Here is a 17,990-nt window from a genome sequence, read left to right on the forward strand (position 1 = left end):
TAAATGCATACCAAAATACTAAAAATAAAACAAGAAAAACATAACACAAGAGAAGTGATTTTGTTCGTAGAATAAAAGTTGCTCAAAATGACCTCTAGAACACAGGAAAAATACAAATTTTCGAAAAAAATTGGGCAGCAGAGGGTTAACAATCTTTTTGTGTGGTAAGCTGCCAAAATTGCATTGAGAATTGTATGGACGAACTAATGATAACCGTTGTCCGAAGTGTTAGAGAATTGCTAATTTTGTAGATAAACGTCAACATATTTATTTTTCAAATTTAATTACGAAGACCCAATGGGCGATTGTGTGGGATTTCAGTAAAAGTAACATAATGATACCCTTTAATTGCCAACATTCTCACCATGTTATCACCCACGTCCATTCTCTTCGCCAAGTATTCAATCAGCAAATTACCTGCACCATCACTAAACTCGCTGCTCGCGTGTGTGTCATATCATTATCGCACGGCATCGCATCAGCGGCGGCCAGAACGATGCAATTTACTTGTTTCCCATCGGTCTGTAATAGAACATAATGCCGCAGCCGCCACACAATCTTTGAAGATAGCGCCCCTCAAGAAGAGGCGAGAGATGCAATCGCGATGCTTCGCCGAGATAAAACTTCATTACAAACCAGGTTCACACACGCACACGTGGACCGGCTGGACGCCCACACAGAAACCTTTTTAGTGGCCGAAAGTGAGTGAGAGAAAAAAGAGTGTAATTTTCTAGAGTGGGGTTTGAAAAGGGCGTACTTGATCTCGCTTTTAAACGGGTTTGAAAAATTGCTGAATCATCAATTTGGGAAGTCAAACGTTGAAAACAAGTTTGTTTACAAAGTCTCATAAGAGTGGTTTTTGAAAACTCACTCGAGACTTACTTGCAACAAGCCGGCGTTCCGTTCGTTTTTCACCTTTTGCTCAGCGACACGAAGATCAATCGCAATCTCACCTATGATGAAGGCTCTTTGGCTGTGGGTATATTTCCCACCTATTCACTTCCCCTTCTTCTTCAGCGTAAGATTCCAATCCCCAGCTGATGGGAGGATCGTTCTGCTAGCAGCCGCCAGGTGCAATTACGCCATCTTCGTACCATCAATTACGGTGCCTCAGGCAGGTTGTACTCACTTACACGCTTTCGTACCCCTCGCGGACCAGCAGCGATTCCAGCGCCTTTGATTCTGCTCCCAAACGATTATTGGTGGTGATCAGTGAAGATCAGTGATGTGAAAATCGTGCTCGTGAGAATTTTCGCGTTCAGCTCTCGTTGGACAGTTGGGTGAAGAGTTCGAGGGCGAAGAGAGTAATTCACCCGCCAAGCTCTTCCCATCCCTGCCCCGGCTTTAACAATTTTGATTGGGCATTTTTCTCTCTTTTCACGGTCACCTAAAGGCTAAAATGTTGAGGCCACGGCTGGCTGCTGGCCGAGGAAGACTTATTACGGCATAGGTTTTTTTGTTGTGTTTTGTGAGACGGTATGGCCGCCTAATACAGTTTGAACAATTTCTTTCGGACCACCCTGGCCGTGGATGTGGTCTGGTAGGCCCCCGTAATTGGAACCGCCAATTGTAGGTAGGTTTTTTTCTGCTGATAGTTCCCGGGTAAGAAGTTAATAGTGTAACTGTGGGGAATTAATTAAATTTAGTGAACTTTATTTAATAAGCCTGCATTTTTAGTATGAAGGCAGATCTTTATCATTAAATTGAAGATTTTTTTATAAAGTTGTTTAACTTAATAAATCAAGCGTTATTTTCAACAAATATTAAAAAATGGGTCTGATTATTTTAGTCAAGAACCCACATTCCAAATTTTAGCCAAATCGGAACAATATTGTTTGTAACTCCTATAGGATCTATGACAAAATAAAAATCGTCAAAATGGTCATCATTCTTCCGTTAAATGGTGGTCTTTTTAACATTCCAACGCCCAAGGCTCCAAAAAAGTTGGAACGGTAACTTCAACTCAATGGTTCTCGAGCATAACTCAACCAATCAAGATGATTCTTCTTTCCAGTGATTTGTTAGAATGTCTAGATGATTCTAGAACTTTGCAGAACTTAATTTGATCAAATCTGTAATTTTTGCGATCAAAAACATCGTTCCAACTTTTTTTTTCGCGTGTAAAAAAAAATTCGCCAAAAATTCCGTGGAGGCCGTCGTTTTAAAAAGGTGGAACGATGTTTTCGGTCGCAGAAATTACAGATTTGATCAAATCAAGTTCTGCAAAATTTTAGGATCATCAAGACATTCTTACAAATCACTGGAAACAAGAATCGTCCCGATTGGTTGAGTAATGCCCGAGAACCAGCGAGTTGAAGTTACCGTTCCACCTTTTTTCGGACGCCCAGTGTAAGTTGGACATGCGTTCCAGTGTTAAAAAGTTATCAAATTTTGGCAATAATGAACACGCTAGGACTTTTAAAGCTATCCCAAAAAATATCAAAAATTAAAATTACATCAGAAACGTAAAATCAGGGAACAATTTCTTTTTTCTTAAAACGAATTTTTTTTAGTATCATTGAGCACTTTTTGCCATTCTCACCGTACCGAAAGGCTATAAAATCATTAAATTAAATAAAGTTTAAACGAACGAAACGAACGGTTGGAAATGTGAGCGTGTTTTTTTAAATCGAGCTTAATCTCTCTGTTCCATAATCAACCATACGCTAGACCAATGCAAATTAAATGTCAAGTTTTTGTATCCTTCTTCCTTCCTTTAAAATTCAAAAAAAAACCAAAAAAATGCTTAAAATTTAAATTTTCATTGAAATAATTTGTACAATAGTTTGAAATCTATTTATGCAATCATAATAAGGCTTTTTATTCTTTTTATATACAAATTTTTAATTTTGGGACCACAGATCAGAAAAAGACGTATGAACAGAAGAAACTTTAGTTAGCCTTAATGAAATTAAAATGAATCAATTTAATACATATGCTTTGTAAACAAACTTCGTTTACTATTTAAGGAAATATAAGTGTTTGAAAAAAAAAATGATAAATAAAACTCACAAAGTGACAAGATCAAGCAATTTTGAAAATCCCATAATATTATGTAAAGAGCTGTTCTTGTTTCAAAATTGAAATAAAACCCGGAAAAAACATCAACTGAAATTAAAACTGGAAAATATTAAATATTTTTTTAGTATTCTCGAATTAAGACTTTTTCTAATCAAAATTTCTAAAGATCTATTATGTTTGGAGAAATAAAAAAAACTGTGGCAAGAATAAATTGTTTTGAAAGAGTATTAAAATATTCATAATAGGTTTCACTTTAAACTTTTTTTCATGTAACCAATTTTTTTTTATTTAACTAATAAAACTATTCATGTTTAAAAAAAATTATAAAGTTGTAATTTTGAATTTATTGGAAACGATAGCCTGTTAGTATAACACTTTGTATCAGGTTAAGGAATGTTTTGTAAATGACTTCTCAAAGCACTTTTGAATTCAGATAAAGTTGGTTTGGCCTTAACTTCTATTGGTAGATTGTTCCAGTTTGAGATAAAACACTTTTCTCACTTGACGTCGTGTGCTGCGGGACATTCAGCGATCGCGATTCGTTGCTGCTGGCCGTGGCCGTGGACTTACAATAAGAAATTATTTAAATACTTAACAAACATTAAATATGGGTCATTCCAGGTCAACTGAGTACACTTTTGGACTCGACCTTCACCGATTTGGACCAAACTTTGGATTTCTGTTAACTATCGATAGATAAACGTTCCCTCCAAGTTTGGATTGGATTGGACCATCCCTCTATTTTTGGCACCGCCCTCTTTTTTGGCGATTTTCTAAAAAAAATTTCTTTTAATCATAACTTTGCAACTATTTGAGCAAAAGACTTTCTACAGGTTGCATTTTATAGAAAATTGTCCAAGAAATTCGATAAAAATAAAATTTTAACCCTTAAATGCCCACTAATATTATATTTTAACGTTTTAAGTATAAAAATTCAGTTTTGACCAATTGATTATATTTTTTTTTATCTCCATTGTGTTCCCCGGACAATTTTACATAATAATCAATAAAGACTTCAAACTAAAATGAACTATTGGCGAGATACAGCGATTTTACTGAAAAAAAGTTTGATTTTGCACTGCACTCTGTCCTATGAATTCAAATCCGAAATAAGTTTCTCACATATAAAAACCGAATTATGCGAGATTCATTCCTTTTTGTTGAAAAGTACACCATGAACTTCCGAGTGCTGCGCAAAATCAAGCTTTTTTCAGTAAAATCGCTGTATCTCGTCAATAGTTCATTTGAGTTTGAAGTCTACATTGATTATTATGTAAAATTGTCCGGGGAACACGATGGTGATAAAATAAAACAAATAAAAATACAAGCAATTGGTCAAAACTGAATTTTTATACTTAAAACGATAAAATATAATACTAGTGGGCATTTAAGGGTCAAAATTTTATTTTTATCAAATTCCTTGGACAATTTTCTATAAAATGCAACCTGTAGAAAGTCTTTTGCTCAAATAGTTGCAAAGTTATGATTAAAAGAATTTTTTTTTTTAGAAAATCGCCAAAAAAGAGGGCGGTGCCAAAAAATAGAGGGATGGTCCAATCAGCACCAAACTTGGGATTTCTGTTAACTATCGATAGATAAACGTTCCCTCCAAGTTTGGTCCAAATCGGTGAAGGTCGAGTCGAAAAGTGTACTCAGTTGACCTGGAATGACCCATATGTTAAATATTTCAAATACTTAAAATACTTTAAAAACTTAAAATATTTACAGTATTTAAAAGGTAAGAAAAAAATGCATTAATTTTCAAATACATTACAAAAATTAAATACTTATTAAAATTTAACGCTCTCACAGCAATTTAGATTTTTCCTTTTTAAGCTAGTATAAAAATTGAAATTACAAGCCATGATTTCAACATTTAAAAAAAATTGTTTTAAAATGCAATGTTTAAAATGATTTTTCAGACTTATTATGAAAGGAGGGGGGGGGGGGGGGCGACATAAACTTCAAAAAATATTTGCACGGCCTAATTCTCCAAACTCTAAAAAACAATCTTTATTTTTACTAAAAACTTATCTTCTGTCATACCCTAGCTCAAAATATGACACTTTTGTCCAAAACATATAAAAAATAAAATAAGAGGGAGGAGCAGTTCTCTAGGATTTCGGTCATTCGATTTTTTTTGTATTTTTTAATCCGACTGAAACTTTTTTGGTGCCTTCGGTATGCCCAAAGAAGCCATTTTGCATCATTAGTTTGTCCATATAATTTTCCATACAAATTCGGCAGCTGTCCATACAAAAATGATGTATGAAAATTCAAAAATCTGTATCTTTTGAAGGAATTTTTGATCGATTTGGTGTCTTCGGCAAAGTTGTAGGTATGGATACGGACTACACTGGAAAAAATAATACACGGTAAAAAAAATTTGGTGATTTTTTTATTTAACTTTTTATCACTAAAACTTGATTTACAAAAAAACACTATTTTTAATTTTTTTTATTTTTTGATATGTTTTAGAAGGCATAAAATGCCAACTTTTCAGAAATTTCCAGGTTGTGCAAAAAATCACTGACCGAGTTATGAATTTTTTAATCAATACTGATTTTTTCAAAAATCGAAATTTTGGTCGTAAAATTTTTCAACTTCATTTTTCGATGTAAAATCAAATTTGCAATCAAAAGTACTTTACTGAAATTTTGATAAAGTGCACCGTTTTCAAGTTATAGCCATATTTAAGTGACTTTTTGAAAATAGTCGCAGTTTTTCATTTTTAAATTAGTGCACATGTTTGCCCAGTTTTGAAAAAATATTTTGAAAAGCTGAGAAAATTCTCTATATTTTGCTTATTTGGACTTTGTTGATACGACCTTTAGTTGCTGAGATATTGCAATGCAAAGGTTTAAAAACAGGAAAATTGATGTTTTCTAAGTTTCACCCAAACAACCCACCATTTTCTATCGTCAATATCTCAGCAACTAATGGTCCGATTTTCAATGTTAATATATGAAACATTTGTGAAATTTTCCGATCTCTTCGAAAAAAATATTTTTGGAATTTTCAAATCAAGACTAACATTTCACAAAGGCCAAACATTCAATATTACGCCCTTTTAAAATGTTTGTCTTGATTTGAAAATTCCAAAAATATTTTTTTCGAAAAGATCGGAAAATTTCACAATTGTTTAATATATTAACATTGAAAATCGGGCCATTAGTTGCTGAGATATTGACGATAGAAAATGGTGGGTTGTTTGGGTGAAACTTAGAAAACATCAATTTTCCTGTTTTTAAACCTTTGCATTGCAATATCTCAGCAACTAAAGGTCGTATCAACATAGTCCGAATAAGCAAAATATAGAGAATTTTCTCAGCTTTTTAAAAATATTTTTTGCAAAAGTGTGCAAATATGTGCACTAATTAAAAAAATGAAAAACTGCGACTATTTTCAAAAAAGTCACCTAAGAATGGATTTAACTTGAAAACGGTGCACTTTATCAAAATTTTACTAAAGTACTTTTTGATTGCAAATTTGATTTTAATTCGAAAATGAAGTTGAACAAATTTTGCGACCAATATTTCCATTTTTTGAAAAAATCAGTATTGATTAAAAAATTCATAACTCGGTCAATGATTTTTTGCACAACTTGGAGTTTTTTTTTTTAAAATGGCATTTTATGTCCTCTAAACATATAAAAAAAATAAAAAAAATAAAAATAGTGTTTTTTGTAAATCAAGTTTTAGTGATAAAAAGTTAAATAAAAAAATCACCAAATTTTTTTTACCGTGTATTATTTTTTTCCAGTGTAGTCCGTATCCATACCTACAACTTTGCCGAAGACACCAAATCGATCAAAAAATTCCTTCAAAAGATACAGATTTTTGAATTTTCATACATCATTTTTGTATGGACAGCTGCCGAATTTGTATGGAAAATTATATGGACAAACTAATGATGCAAAATGGCTTCTTTGGGCATACCGAAGGCACCAAAAAAGTTTCAGCCGGATTAAAAAATACAAAAATTAAAATTGAAGAAAAAAGACCGATTTCGTAGAGAATTGCTCGGAGGTAAATATTGACAATGTTTTGTTGATAGAATCTTAATTTAAAAAAAAATCTCCGTGTACCCATTTTTCCGAACAGTCCACATTATAACCTACAGCTTTGCCGGAGACATCATATCGATCTGCAACTTCTTTATCAAAATATAGATTTTCAAATAATTGCATAGCAATAATTTATGGACTGACCCCAATGAGAAACCATTTAAATCCATTTAAATTACAAAAAAATAAAATAAAATGTGGATTTAAGAAAACGTAGAGAATTTCTCTATTTTGTTTTTATTTCATATTCAGTCATCAAAAAATTCTTTGTATTTTTTTTATTTTTCTTATTTTTTAGGCACTTTTTAGTTTTCTTTGCTCGTTTTATTATTTCAGCTTGTAAAGTTAAATCTATAACTGAAAAGACAATTATGGATATCTTGACAGATAAGTTTTTTGTCTACTACGAAAGCATTTCTGTATTATTCGGTATTTTGCTATTTTTAAAGAGTTAACGTATGCGCTGATTATTATATACTATTAAAAATTACCTTTGTCTTTTTAGATGGTTCAGAATTGTAAGCATATCTGTAAATAGAAGATTAAATAATTTTCTTTAGATTTCAGAAATAGTTATAGAAATTGTGTTGTTATAAACAGACATCCTTGAAATAAGTTACATTGATTCTGTCTCAATGTTCAATTCTTTAGTCAGCTCAAATAGGATTAGATAATTTGAAACTTTAAAAAAAGTTAAAATTCCTCTCACGGTCCCCTCTAAGCTTGTGTATACACTTTGCAGCACAACCGATAAGCCCCTCGTATCGGGATTCTATCTCGCAACATTGTCACTCCATTTGACCGTCCTACATGGTTCCACTTTACGGGGGACATTCCGTCCATATCGCAACGTGTCAGCCCGAGCAAATCTCGGATTTCGCCGCTGATAGGTATTGCGTTCCATTTTGCATACCTAATTCGTGTGACTTTTCTCGCTTCATTTGCAAAGAAGTTCTCTCGGTCTGGTTCTTGGATCGCCGGCTTAGATCGCGGAGGGGCTATGCCAGGCACGTAGCGGCGATTTGAAGCGAAAACACCTTTATTATTTAACCGGGCATGCCGGGGCAGCTTAGCTTAGAACGAAAATAATAATAATAACGATAAAAAGGTAAATTGAGCTCGGGTGGTTCTCCAGGAAATATCAGCTTACCAAGTCGGGCCCCAGTAAGACACTACTGTTTGGAGAAATTTGCATACTGGCACGTCTAGTGGCAGTTCTCGAATAGTTAACAGCTAGGGCAAATAAAAAACACCCCGAGTGTAAATGTAAACTGTTAAAAGTTGTCCCCCCTGAAGGACTGGCCTTGGGGCGTATCAGGAAGTCGCTGACTAATCCGGCCAGAGCCGTGTTTACTAATCCTGGACGTCGAAGCGCGGCCATGTCCAGCCACGTGCTGAGTCAACGTTGCGCTGATTGCTGAATGCAGAATTAGTGCGCTGCATTGTTAGTGGGGGAGAGCGGAATTCAAATGGGATTCGTTTGTGCTTAATTGCTGATTTATTCCAGCGCTCGCAGCGAAGGTTGTTTTTATTTTGCAAACTGGAATTGTTGTGCGCTTCCTTGGTGACAACCTGGAACGTACCTTGTTTGTGCTGATTTGTTTTTCCAATTTGGAAATCATTGTCAGAATAACTATATCATCCCAAGAATTTCGCTGAATATCTCTACACCAATTCCAACTAAATAATTGGATTAGAGCTCCCTCCCCGGTGGGGACAAGCCACGCAGCCAAAACACGAAGCTCAGTTCAGCAACAGTTGCCGGGAATAACACAGAATTGCATCCCCCGAAAATCTAATCAAATTCACTCGAATGAGTTTGATTTATTGGCTCCCGCGATACCCGAAACTAACCTGCTAGCAGGTCGCTCTGGCTGGCAGCTATAGGTTGCATCATGATGATGGAGTCCAGACCAGACTGCAGCATGTTGTTGAGCTTAGAGATACAATTTGATTGAAGGGTCAGGTGGAGCGTTGAGCGTCCAATGAGAAGGTCTCTTTATTTTACCATTTCGACAAAAAAAAAATTACATTCAATATTGCGCCCTTTTGAAATGTTAGTCTCGATTTAAAATTTTTGAAAATATTGTTTTCGAAAAGATCGAAAATTTTACAAATGTTTCATATCTTAACATTGTAAATCAGACAATTATTTGCTGAGATATCGACATTAGAAAATGGTGGGCTGTTTGGGTGAGACTAAGAAAACATCAATTTTGCTGTTTTTAAACCTTTGCTTTAATTCTCAGCAAATAAGAACGTATCGACAATGTTCAAAAATATTTTTTTCAAAGTGGGAAACCATGTGCACTAATTTTAAAAATCAAAAAACTGAGACTATTTTCAAAAATGTTACCTTAAAATGGCTATAACTTGAAAACGGTGCACTTTATCATAATTTTACTGAAGTAATTTTTGATTGCAAATTTGATCTTACGTCGAGAAATGAAGTTGAAAAATTTTTGCGACCAATATTTCGATTTTTTGAAGAAATCAGTATCGGTTCAAAAAAACATAATTCGGCCAAAGATTTTTTGCACATCCTGTAAATTTTTGAAAAATTGGTCTCCAAACGGCTCAGCTAGGCCGAACGTCTCCGATCACTCTGAACTGAAAACAATTTTTCTCTGATGCGCTGCGTTAGACTGATTGATTTGCGTTGCCTAAAATCAATGTTATCAATTAAATTGTGTATTTATTTTGATTTCATAACATTACAGACACCATTCAAAGAAACTACCTCCAAGAAAAACTCAAATTGATTGCAAACTGAGGGCGTGAAGACAAAAAGACTGCCGCGCTAGTATTTTGTGAGAATGGCTCTTCGCTGAGCATGTTAGTGTGTGAGTGTCGTCGAGCGACGGAGTAGGCAAATATTTTCACGATGTATTTGTTCGCTGAGTGAACAGTTCGGGCCAATCGCTAGCTGCTTGCGAGTCTCATTCGCTCATGAATGCTAACGGAATAGAGGAGAAAAAACTCGCGACAAAATTTTGAGGCTAGAAATTATGACAGGTATGATTTCCATAAAGTATTCGCCTCCTTTTTCGCTCCCACAGAAAACTGGGGACAATATAACTGTCAAACTAGGCCAAACTGGCAAATACTTTATGAAAATCATACCTGTCAAAATTATTAGCCTCAAAATTTTGTCACGAGTTGCTTTTCTCCTCTATAGGCGACGAATGGATAGGCGATGAGTGAGTGGTTTCTGTTCATTGATCCGAAAATCAGGACCCTTGCATTTCTGAAATTTCCAGAATGGGCAAAAAATCTTTGACAGAGTTCTGAAATTATAAGGCATTCAACATTTCAAATTTGACTAAAATGGGGTTGCAGAATTCGAATTGGATGTTAAAAGTAAGAAAAACGAAAAAAAATTTTTTTGTTCTTGATTCCTTTATCCGAAGTCCCATACAAACCTTTGGATATTCGAACTTCGGATTGTCGAAACTTCGGATAATCAAGGCTATGGATAATCGAGTCTGGACTGTATTTCAACACTGCCATTTTGGCTGCCATCTTGGATTGATTTTCTAAATCACTTTAGCGTAGTTTAAAGTTCATGCTTAAATTTTCCAATGCTTTCGGATAATCTAGTCTAGACTGTATGTCAGAAAAGCTAGATTTTTTTTAATGAGTTTAATACATACACTATTGAATATGTTTTCAACCTCTTAGTTTGTATTATCAAAAATTAGGAAATAAAATATTACTTGAAAACCATTTTTTTATTGGAAAACATGCAAAAAGCTTCTCATCAAGGGTCCTGGTCCGAATGAATCTTTGCCGACTGGAGCTCGCAACTATTCGCGAGCGAACACGACACTCAGGCTGTCAGCGACTTGCTTCTCTCAGCGACACAAATACTTCGTGAATTTCTTTGCCCACTCCGTCCGTCGACCCGAGTCACACACGAATACGGTCAGAGAGGAGAGATTCTAAAAACATACCAGTTCGGCGCTCTTTTGGCCTGCAATACCACAGTTTGCCTTAGATTTGTATTTGGAAGGGTGTAAATTGCTTTTAAATGTGTCTTGGATGTTGTGTTAGCAACAAAATTGCAAAACATTTTCGATTACATTGATTTCAAGCAGTTTGATAAATAATCAAAACAAAGCCAATCGCACACTATTTCGACTCAGTGACTGAACGACATAGCGCAATCGGTCTCTCTGAACCATTCGCTGCACTACCCGAATGAAGTGAGAGCGAGAGCAAAAAGAGAGTATTCAGTAGCGATCGGTGTGGAATAACAAACGGGAGGAAACGGCCATGGCACTTTTTCTTCGCGTTAGATTTGTGGTCGCGAGTGAATGAGTCTTTTTGGAGCAATCCATGGACCATTGATTACACCCGAGAGTTTAAATGTCAATACACAAAAAATCAGTTACCGACTAAATTTGGTCATCAGCACAATTCCTGCCCATTTAGGGGTTGCCAATTTTTGGCAGCCAGATGTTCTGATCGACAGCCGACATGCTGCTGCGGTGCTCCAATTGGTGCACACGTGTGCATCAACTGACAGCCAATTGCAGTGAACTGCTGGTGCAAAAATTCGTTCACCTTCGGGCAACATATCTTCGGTGCCCAGGAGACATGTCATCATCATGCTCGAGCTGAGCGGCCGCCTGGCCGCAAATAACAATCTCGGGGATCTTGGTCCAAGCCATTCCGACCGGCCCCGATTCGAGTCAGTCAGTCAGCAGTGCAGGGGAGCAGGTCGTGCAGTTGCGGGGAAAAGTACTTGTTTTCGACTCATTTTGAATCGTGAATTTTTTTATGTTTAAAGTTGTATTTTTGTGTAAATTTGATAAGAAATGAAGATTCCAGATATCGATATCGATGACCTCTGTCGAAAACATAATCCAATAAGCTGATATTAGGTACACATCCCTTCAAAGTGACCAAAACCGGCACCAACCCGACCCGACGGAGACATCAGACATTCTCTTAATTAGCATTTTCCGGTTCATCGTTCGGATGGTGCCCCCTCCCCTTTCCCGTGGTCGACCTCAGGGTACCTCGGAGACCATCCGAAACCTGGCCAAAAGAGAGCGTGCACCACGAGTGTGATGAATTAGTTTTGTTTTCGCGATGTTAGGACATCAACAACAGAGACGGGCCCCCTCTCTCAACTGGCCTGGCAGCATTGGACAGTCGCTTTATGAAGATGAAATAATATTGCCGCTAAATTGTGTCACCATGGCACAACCGTGCTGCTGTTGTGGGATAAAACGCAAGCCAATAGTCGGGTAATGTGAGGTTAGGTTGACCATAACTCATAGAAATCGAGCAGTTCAACGAGTGCGTGAGAATTGGTGGAGGGAAACTTGACTTGGACATTGTTTCTGGCTTGTTTTGTCCATAGAAAAACTGAATAGTTTGATGACCAATTAAAAGATACTGTTTTTTCAGGAAAAAAATTCAACTTAAATTTGCTTTATTAGTTAATTTTTTTTCTGAAACCTTGGATGCGGGAATTTTGTGAAATAAAAAGTGACTTTCTTTAACGTTCTTAGATTTAACTTCCTTTAACTTTAACGAGGCATTCAAAATTAAACCAAAATATGTTTTTTAATTCTGTTGATTTTCTGCACACATAATAATGATTATTTAATTAACTTCATTCCTAACTCCCAAAATCGATTATCGTAGCCCTGAAATAGTTCAATAGAGAATATGAGGCACAATGGGCTATATAATCTTAAAATAGTATTTTTCGATTCTTCACACAGATTTGACACAGAAAATAGCAATAAGCTCATCAACAATATTCTCCAAGGCTTGTAAAAGGAATTAAATTAGTCAAAATAGGTGAAAAGGGATCGTAAAAAAAGGTAAAAAGGTTATTTGTTCCAAATGATTCTGAGTATCACTACTTGATTTTTTTGAACCCATTATGAAAATGACACATTTTAAAAAATGATAAAAAGCCCAATAAGGGTTGAATAAGGCTCGGGGAAAGATGTGTTCCTAATGATTCCAGAATATCACATTCGATTTCCCTGCTTTAGAGGTGGGCAAAACCGCTCTTTTTTAGGAGCCGCTCATTTTCGTTCGCTCTTTAGAAAGAGCCGCTCTTTCGCTCTTTTTTAAAATTTCGATGAAATGGGATTCTCAAGAATCGTGTGATTTTATAAGTTATTTTACATTGAACCTTTAAAAAATTGGGCCGTACCAAATTTTTTTTGAGATTATGTCCCTCAACTCTGATAAAAAAAAAACAAGCCATGGTAAAAACATTTTAATGATAAAAGAGTTTTAAAATGCATTTTACACATCCTCAGCTGTATTGCAATCATTAGTTTTCAAAGTATCGATGTAATGATGAACTATTTTTTAAGTCGAAAAAAAAACGTTTGCCTTACTGTGCAACGGAATTTCACAAAAAAATATTTCTACAAGAATTGAACTTATGATTTAATCGATTAGTCTGTAACGCTAAAGTTTAATCGGACAAAATGATTATTTTTTTACAAAATCTCTCAAATATTCAGTAGATTTTATGGTAATATTTGACAAATTATGCTTTTTGAAATGCTCAAATTTGTGTTCCAGTATTACTTTAATGTGCACTCAGTTGTACAATGAATAGTTTACTTCATTTTGCTTAGAACATCATTTATTTTTGGAATTAATTTCAATGAGCATTGAAATATTTGAAATTGCTTTTTCAATTCTCAAAAACAAATTTAATACTATTTTTTTGGAAATTCAATAAATTAAATTTATAACAAAAATCATGCCATATTGAAAAGGTTCTTTCAAAAGACTGGAGTTTAAAAAGAACCGCGGTTCTTTTTTTGTGAGCCACGGTTCGTTCGCTCTTTTCAGTGAGCCGGCTCTTTGAGCGGTTCGCTCTTTTTTCGCCCACCTCTACCCTGCTTATTTTACATTAAAATAAGTGTAAAGAAATCATGTGAATCTATGTATGAGCAATTATCTACGAAATCGGCCGATTTTGACAAAAAAAATGTTTTTTTTATTTGGCTCAAACTTTGTGACCAAAAAAGCTATTTAGTGTCATTTGTTCACCCATACAAGTCTCCATACAATGTCGGCTGCTGTCCATACAAATCGATTTTGCAACACTTTGGGTCTATTCTGAGGGCAGATTCAGATTCAGCGGGTAAAATTACATGGCAAAACATATATTTGGACAATTTTTAAAATTCGTTAGGGTGGTCCCATAAGGTTTTCCCTTGAATATTAGCCTTTTTCAAATTCACAAAAATATTCCTGAAAAGTTAGATTTCCAAATCACCCTAATAGTGAACCACCCTAATTTTCAACAAAACCAAAAATTGTCCCTTTCCATTTGCAACAACTCTTCTGAAGATACCAAAGCTCCAAAACTTCACCATTTTCAGAAAATCCGTTTTCCACTTAATTTTGCAATCTGGACGCAAAGTCGCATTATACAAGTAAAACTTCCAACCCATCAATTTTCTAATTTTTCCAATGCTTTTTAAGAACAAAACTGGTTAAAAAATTGATTTTTGATGAATTTTTAAATAGAAGCTCGTCTAAAGGCGGGGTTGGGTTGTAGAGGGTTAAGTGGTAAAATTGCACATTTTCAGAGGTAAAATTACACATTTTCAGAGGTTAAGTTACACATTTTCTCTGACATGAAAGATGTACCCCTTTCCAGATGTAAGTTTACCATGATTTTGTTTACTGTGTAGGCAACAAATTTGTGCTTGCAAGCATATTTCTGTCGTTTACGGATTTCAATTAGATTATATTTTGGTGGGTTAAAATTTGGTAAGGTTCCTTAGTTCTATTTACAGTATCTTCATCCAAGGGTCCTGATTTTCACCCTACCTGTTGGTGATCACAATGAAATCTTCTAGTAAGCCATCTAAAGATTATCCAATAACGTGACCAAATGACTATGCGTAATAATTCCAAACCCGTAACCCGTTGCATCGTTCCACGAAACCAAATTCCAAAACATCGCTAAAATGTTCCCCCACAAACACAAACAAGTGAAACTAATCAGGATCATATTCACCTCGCACCCTGCCCCGCCCTCCCAAGTCAATGTTCCGGTACATTCTCCGGGGCACCGGTTCGGATGCCGGCAAAATCACACCGCCGGAAGTCCGTGAACGCAGAGAAATGCGTTCCGGTTTCAAATAATTAACAATCATTATGACGCAACAGCAGTGGCGACCGCTCGGACGACGGGCTAATCAACCGTAGCCGGTAGTTTCGGTGCCCGCCGCCGCCGTCACGCCACTTGACTTGCATTCTAGTTAGAGCGCGCTTCCCAAATCGGATGCATTTCGCAGTCGCAGTCGCTGCAATCGGATACCCGGGTTCGAGTGCGCGTGCAAATACAGAGGCACGGTGGGTTTTGTGGTAAAAAGTACTTTCATTCATTTGAAAGAATTTCAAATTAAAAAAAATAATTCAAGAAAACTTTCAAGTTCTTTGTCATTTTGATCATGTGTAACATAACCACCTGCACATTTATTTTTAAATTGAATTTAAATTTAAATGAATCAACTCCAAAACACCGTGAAATCGCATCCAACCAGTTCACAGCTATAGTGGCGGCTGGTGGGGGTGTTTGTGTACATCATCGCATAGCGAGACATCTCCGTTTGTTGGATGCTGCCGCTGCCTCAATGATTTGTTCTAATAATAAACTTATTTACGTTTCGCCGGAATCCAATACCCCCCACCACATGTCCCCTCTAGGCTAGGCAGAGCGTTGATCCAATTTGCGCTCCAAGTTTGCCCCGGTTGGGCCCGCTGGTGGACAATTCAAATCAATTTAGAGCGATTTTAGGGGAGGAGAAATTGACTCGAGTGCAACGTGCCTCCACGGTGTGTGATTCCATAAGACTTGCTGTTATTTTAACAGTATTTGTAATTTAAATGTCATGAATTTAGTAATTACCGTCTGTTCGGGTAGCTTTTTGCCTTCCTCACCTCAATGAAGAAAGGCTTTAAAATCACTCGAAAAATGAACTTCGTTATTTGACCTCGTAGACCCACCTTCACGTATACATATCGACTCAGAATCAAATTCTGAGCAAATGTCTGTGCGGGTGGTTGGATGTTGATCAAAATAATTGCTCTTGATTATCTCGGTACTGGCTGGACCGATTTTGGCCGTTTTGATCCCATTCGATTCGTCTTGGAGTCACTGTCTATAAATTGTGAAGTTTAGTAGTACTTTAAAAGTTATACTAAAAAAAACGATTCAGGCTAAAGTCCGGAAGATTGTTACAAGGGTGTTTTTTGTAAGAAACACCGTCATGTTATACATTTTCAGAAAGGTATTTAAGAGACCTTTCCAACGAGCCCAAAACATTGAAAGTCTGACAATCCTATCAAAAGTCATAAGCACTTAAGTGTAATTTATACACTTTTTTGAGACCGGATCTCAGATATTTTGATGAAAACGTTGACCGGATCAACCATGCGACCCATCGTTTGATGTGTTATTAAAGGACCTTTCCAAAGAGTCAAAAAGATTGAAAATCTGACAACCCTATCAAAAGTTATAAGCACTTAAGTGTATTTTGTACACTTTTCAGAGGCCGGTTTTTAGATATTTTGATAAAAATTGTGTCCGCATCCATCATGCGACCCATAGTTGGATAGGTAATCAAGAGACCTTTCCAAAAAACAAAAATTATTGAAGATCTGACAACCCTATCAAAAGTTCTAAGCACTTAAGTGTTATTTTAGACTTTTTTGAGGCTGTGTATTCACTTTAGGAATGTGAGGAAGGCATCAACCACCTAAAGGTGGATTAAGTAACGTTTTTTTAGTTGTATCTTGTAAAAAATGGAGGCTGGAAAAGACTAATCTTAATACTGACGGATGAAGATATTTTTATAAATTTTGTATGGAAGCTTGTATTGGAGTAGGAGTAAAGCCTTCCTATTAAAATTTTCAAGCAACATAAAAATGTTTTGTTTTGGTAATATATTACGACATGTTTTGATATTCTTGTGCAACCAATATTTTTTTTTAAATATAAAAATCTTGATTGCCTCCATTTTCAGCTTATTTAAGACCTATAAATGCCATTTACTGAAAGTTTAGTTTTAAATAAAATCTACTAGCAGTCTTTTTGATTCTCAAACTCAGAAAAAATGTGATAAGCTGACAACATTAAATGAATACAAGTCCCCTTTCGGCGATGAAATTATCTCAGGTAGGGGAAATTCTCGTATTATTGGCAGATTAAGCACTCGCTCCTTACTCCATCCAATTTGCTGGTTTTCACTATTTTAACAACTAATTTTGCAAAACTTTTGATAGAAACTTGCTTGCTCACTTCTTATTGAGCTATTTATCACTCGATTTCAGGTGAAAACGCATTTAATTAGCTTTAATTGAATGTCAAAGTTCTGACCTGCCAACATTAGAGGCACGCTGGAATTAGGTGCTATTCCCCTACTTGAAATGAGCTTCAAATTTGGCAATCCATTTTTTCCTGAGCTAGGTTCTTCAACCATACAACAAAATTCTATCTACTTTGCAGATGAGCGCTCATTGAGCGCGAGCGCATGCGATGAGCATGAGCGAGCACGAGCTACCTGTCAAGTCCTCATGCTCATCAAAAGCGAGCACAGCTTCGGGCTCGCTCGCTCATTCGCAACCCTGACCAGAGGTCCAATCTTTAATGTCGCTTAGGCAGTTGAATTGTAAATTTTCTGAACTTTTCGTTTTTTTCAGGAATCATTGACAACATTCAAAAAAGAGTTGAAATCGGAAATTATTGAGTCAAAATTAAATTTTTATTTGCTATTTATTGAAAACAGTGTTATTTATAAAAAATCTGACAAATATTCTGAATTGCATTTAAAAAAAAAAAAAAACCAAAATTTATATTTCTGTCTATTTAAAAAAACATATTTTTTTTCAAGAAATCATA

The 17,990-nt window shown here is 35.7% G+C and overlaps 1 protein-coding gene across 2 annotated transcripts in view; it reads right to left on the reverse strand.

Moving 5' to 3' along the window:
* LOC6049808 (extracellular serine/threonine protein CG31145) overlaps positions 1–17,990 on the reverse strand; it is an 82,481-nt gene that overhangs the window by 50,076 nt on the left and 14,415 nt on the right. Inside the window, exon 3 of one of the 2 annotated variants that reach the window (XM_038261768.1) lies at positions 7,579–7,615. The exons of the other annotated variant lie outside the window; for it this stretch is intronic. The gene's annotated coding sequence lies outside the window, so the exon portion shown is untranslated. The remainder of the gene's footprint in view (positions 1–7,578; positions 7,616–17,990) is intronic. 2 annotated transcript variants of the gene reach the window in all.

This window comes from Culex quinquefasciatus, chromosome 3, assembly GCF_015732765.1.
Source record: "Culex quinquefasciatus strain JHB chromosome 3, VPISU_Cqui_1.0_pri_paternal, whole genome shotgun sequence".
In the NCBI taxonomy this organism is placed as follows: domain Eukaryota; kingdom Metazoa; phylum Arthropoda; class Insecta; order Diptera; family Culicidae; genus Culex; species Culex quinquefasciatus.